We start from the raw sequence: 5,512 nt of genomic DNA, 5'->3' as shown, positions 1-5,512 counted from the left end.
GATGCCCTACAGAAAAAACATTTCTAACGCCTTTTGGATATCAACTGAAATGTGTAAAATATTATTCTGAAGCTGAGTGAACTAACTGAATTATGTGCTAAATGATTTCTAATTGATTCAAACATGATTGAATAGTTTTCTTTTAACACAGTACAAACGTAGACGCTCATACGTCCACGCACACTCACCACATTAGCCGATGCCAAAATATACTCGGCCTCGAAACGGGCTCGTAAAATTTCTGGCCTCTTTTCGACGCCCCCACCCCAACTACATCGCGCACCTGCTCGCGACTAACCATGCCTCTGCTACTACCTCGCCACCTCCCTTGGCCCTTGCCACCATTTCGTTGGTGTCTGAGCCGTTCGCCCACTGTTGCCGTCACCGGAATTAATCGAGCGGAAACGCCGCCGCTGATACCGCGTCGACCGTTTCACCGGGAACTGCCTCGGATCCACTTTATCATTGGCGGTCCAGCATCTCACTAGCATTATGACCCTTTTCCGGTCATCCCCATACCTCGGCGCTCGCTCGTTTGAGCTCTATGACGCTGGCCAGCCGGTACACCTCAACCGCCTTGCAAGTGTTCGACGATTTGCCTAGGTGAGTTTATTTTGGCTATTTTATCCTAATTTGCTTGTCCTAATTGAATTTAAACGAGTCCTTTCAATTGAAGATGAAGAGGCTCAGAGAGATGATCTTCGAGGACTGTTCGTCATCAGAGGAGGAAGAGGGAAACAAAAAGTTCTCCATATTCTAACAGGAAAGGAGATTGTGCCATGGTCGGAATAGGCCGGACGTGCAGAACGATGCCCCACAGAAAAACATTTCTAACGCCTTTTGGATAACAGTTTGTCTAATTTACATCTTGATGTTTTATAAAGATATCACATCTAAGCTCCCATAAATAACGCAACAACAAGGGACAAAAAAAAATAGCTGAGACAAAAAAAATAGACCACAAACATAGTGAACATCAGGTTAGATGTGACATAATTATGTCACATCTAGACGTGTCCTAGACAGACCATTTGAATATCAACTGAAATATGTAAAATATTATTCTGAAGTTGAGTGAATTAACTGAAATATGTGCTAAATGATTTCTAATTGATTCACACATGAATGAATAGTTTTCTTTTAACATAGTACAAACATAGACGCTCATACATACACACACACACACTCATCCCTATGAACGCACGCATCCATACACTACTAGGGAAAACCCTAGCAGTAGCGCTGGTTTTGTGGTCACTAGTAGCGCGGGTAGGCGCGCTACTAATAAGGCGCTACAACTATTGCTTAGCAGTAACGCGTGCCCGCACGCGCTACTGCTAGTACAAATAGCTGCAGCGTTTGTTCAGTACCACACTACTGCTAAGGTAACTACTTGCAGCGTGTTTCTGTCCATCGCTACTAGTATTTTTTTATTTTTTATTTTTAGTGTATTTATGCGCCATCGTACAAATATTGGTACAATACCAGTTATGAGGTCTACATCATTATGTCCATAACAGTGTGTCAAATGAAGGTGAATTTGGTTCAAGTGGAGGCAATATGTGGTGCATGTCAAAAGTATACTACTATTCCAAACTTGATCTAGTTTGGACTAGTAATACTTTCGATGTGCACCACATGTTGCCTCCACTTGAATCTAATCCGCCAGCACAAGCTATTTAATCATCATCATAGTCATTACCACCAACAGTATTTATTTAATCACCGCTAACACTAGCTAATAATAATCATCATAGTCATTACCACCAACACTAGCTATTTTATCATCATAGTAATAGTGTAGCACATCATCATCCTCAAACTCATTTCTAGCTAGCTAATCACTCCTGCTGCTCTCTCTTAGGTAAAATAACATAAAACATGTATAGCTCTCCTCCTTGATCAAGCTGGAGCATGCAGATTAACCTGTCTCCTAATCGTGGGTAGCGCATCTGTTTGCTGCCCCCTAGTACTTCTCTGCGCTCCCCCATCACATATTTGGTCCAATCTTGCACTATTAAGCATCCGTCACTAATCTTGAATGCACTAAAGTAATCTGTAGGATATCTTGGCCGTAAGCTGATAATACTCATGGTACCTTTAGTCTCGATCCCATAAGGCACAACATTCATCGAGAGTCCCTGATGAAGAACATCGTATGGTAACATACTTAGCAATGAAGTTTAGCTTCAAAAGTAATGTATGAAAAAGATGCACTGAGGACAAATAGTAAAAATCTTACCATCCTTTCTAAATAGATGTGACCGTAGTTCATTACAAACACTATTGGTCGCATATTTTCAGTACTAACATTTCTAAATGCAGGAAGAAAATTTGTCTTGATAGTATCAAGATCCTCAAGTCATGAAACATAATGACCGAGCTCCTCGCAGTTGAGTTCAGCCCCAAGACAGTATACGGTCTTGTTTACCAAGCGCTGGACATGTTTGCTTGCACCGAAATAAGCTGACAATACAAATAAGTTGTCAACTATTTTTGAATAAACAATATCAAAGACATAAATATGGTTAAGAAACTTACATAATGGTATAACTGGAGGCGTCTGCACATCGACCCAGATGTCGGTATTACCTTCAATATCATCTTCCGGACGAATATCAAAGGTGTAGGCTTTGCAGTTTGGCGTACTGCACGTACCAGCGCCGGTGAGGCGAGGAAGCGCCGGAGAAGGAGGAGCCCGGCGGAAGGTGCGGAGCCGGAGCAGCAACCGTGACGCCATGGGCGTAAGATCGTTTCGAACTTTCGATCGTACTAGCAGGTCGGCCTTTCTCGTTTCGATCGTTACGATGGAGATTGTGTAGGGCGGTCTGGCTTTGCCTTGTTGGGGATCGGAGGAGGAGTCACGGACCGGCCGGGCTTATGATTCAGATAAAGGTTCAGACGGACTGTTTCCAACATGATTCCGGCCGTCTCAGTCCGATCGTGGAAGAGGGAAACAAAAAGTTCTCCATATTCTATCAGGAAGATTGTGTCATGGTCTGAATAGGCCGGACGTGCAGAACGATGCCCTACAGAAAAACATTTCTAACGCCTTTTGGATATCAACTGAAATGTGTAAAATATTATTCTGAAGTTGAGTGAATTAACTGAATTATGTGCTAAATGATTTCTAATTGATTCAAACATGATTGAATAGTTTTCTTTTAACACAGTACAAACGTAGACGCTCATACGTCCATGCACACTCACCCCTATGAACACACGCACGCACATCCTATCCATATGAACACGTCCTGCAGACTGAGCCGGCACATTATCTTGAGATACCCAGCCGATCTCAGGAGCCGACACATTAGCCGATGCCAAAATATACTCGGCCTTGAAACAGACTTGTAAAATTTCTGGCCTCTTTTCGACGCCCCCACCCCCACTACATCGTGCACCTGCTCGCGACTAACCATGCCTCTGCTACTACCTCGCCACCTCCCTTGGCCCTTGCCACCATTTCGTTGGTGTCTGAGCCGTTTGCCTGATGTTGCCATCACCGGAATTAATCGAGCGGAAACGCCGCCGCTGACACCGCGTCGACCGATTCACCGGGAACCGCCTCGGATCCACTTTATCATTGGCGGCCCAGCATCTCACTAGCATTATGACCCTTTTCCGGTCATCCCCATACCTCGGCGCTCGCTCGTTTGAGCTCTATGACGCTGGCCAGCCGGTACACCTCCACCGCCTTGCAAGTGTTCGCCGATTTGCCTAGGTGAGTTTATTTTGGCTATTTTATCTTGTTTTGCTTGTCCTAATTGAATATAAATGACTCCTTTCAATTGAAGATGAAGAGGCTCAGAGAGATGATCTTCGAGGACTGATCGTCATCAAAGGAGGAAGAAGATGACAATGACTTTAAACTTGTCCTTGGAATGATTTTCAACGATGATATTTGGCGGACGAGAATAGAATCACAGTTTGGCTGGATACAAATCAGCCATGATACAGCAGAGGGCCATGCCAAGATTCCGAGAGATTATTTTCAACCATTCGGTGTCTTTGAATTTGAATAATTTGGTTTATTAATGCAATATTCATGAATTGTGTAGAACTTATTTATTATGTTTGGTTTTTATAAGTGTGCTAATATGACGTTGCAATGTATTAAGTAAACTAGATTTAAACACTTTGTCGAAAACAAAAATGTACTCCACTAAATTTAGGTGTTCGGCTAGGTCTGGCCAAAACATAAGTGTACGCGGCGTTTACTCCTCCATTTTTATGGGACCGGCTAGAGGTGCCCTTAGTTCGAGAAGGTATTTGCTTGTTTCACAGCAATAGGGGACCAGCACGATAAATTTATGTGCAAGCCGTGAGCGTTATTGTGGTCTTGTGCTACTCATTGGCCAAACAACGGGCGCCCTTTCCAATCTGGACCGTAGAACCATTCGACCGCTGCTCCCCCAAGCAACCCTCCCAGCTGCATGAATGTGAATCAATCGAAGTCAACTAGCCAATCAATCATTTCATATGTTGCCAAAATTAATGAACTCCACAAAATTGTACGCGAGACCTACATGTGCCCAATTGTCGATGCGGCGCCAAAGAAGGCCGATGCCCTGTCAAACAGAACGCATGAGACTTGCACATGCATATAGAATGCAACAAGCAGATGGCAAAATACAAAGACAAAGATAGAATGAGTACCAGATTTAATAAAATCACAAATCTAATATTCTCAAATTTTTCCTTTGCATTTCCAAAAAGCTCTTGGTGCCTCCACAGATAAACAGCCTGGGCACCAACCTGAACATAAATATTGAGGATGGTTGAAGAAATAGTGAGATGCAAGAATTTTTTTAATGCACAAATACAACAGATAAAACTGACCAAATTACATGTCAATTTCAGTCAAGATATGCAATACTCTTATATGTTTAGATTTGGTCATTTAAGCTTTAGAATAGAAGTGACTTACCCATAAAACCATGTGAGGGATACAAGGTTTCGACATTGAGAGTAAATCTGTATTATGCAAGTCGCTTTTAGGCTCTTGGACTAAAGATGTGATGCAACAACTATTGATGCCGAACCAATACTTAGGTCTCAAGCGGCTGTAACTAGAAACAGCGAGGCTCGCACTTTTGGCTAGCTAAATGAATGTGAATTGGCACTTTTTGTCCCACTTTGACCAGTACATTCGGCATCAAAGATGAATCCAGAGTTACGATCTAGGAAGATTGGTTGGGAAGCTCCACACTTGGGAAAGATAAGGCATAAATTTGAACCGTTGCAACATGATTTTGAAAAGTACAGAACATTTTGGAACAGCGGTAGCTTAGCAACGCTAAATGACTCCAAATCTATCCCCATCGCGGGAAATAGTGGGCTATTATAGTGTCATTTTCAATTTAGCGTTAAAAGTGCATTGCTTAGTGGGAGGGCCATCAAAACCTATAGAGATGCTATAGTGGAGCTATTGCGGGCTATTTGGATCTTATATTATTATATATCGCTGCTACCGGACTTTTCAGAAGAGCAAGACAAATTTTGCATTCAG

General features: G+C 42.7%; 1 long non-coding RNA gene across 1 annotated transcript; it reads right to left on the bottom strand.

Annotated features, from left to right (window-relative positions):
• Positions 1–4,293: 4,293 nt before the first annotated feature.
• On the bottom strand, positions 4,294–4,759 carry LOC123176414 (uncharacterized). The gene is made up of 3 exons (XR_006488517.1): positions 4,660–4,759; positions 4,530–4,571; positions 4,294–4,432 (listed from the first exon to the last, which is right to left on the bottom strand). It is a non-coding gene; the product is annotated as an uncharacterized lncRNA (long non-coding RNA).
• Positions 4,760–5,512: the final 753 nt, after the last annotated feature.

This window comes from Triticum aestivum, unplaced genomic scaffold (assembly GCF_018294505.1).
Source record: "Triticum aestivum cultivar Chinese Spring unplaced genomic scaffold, IWGSC CS RefSeq v2.1 scaffold14355, whole genome shotgun sequence".
Lineage (NCBI taxonomy): Eukaryota > Viridiplantae > Streptophyta > Magnoliopsida > Poales > Poaceae > Triticum > Triticum aestivum.
This window is presented reverse-complemented; position numbering and strand designations above follow the sequence as displayed.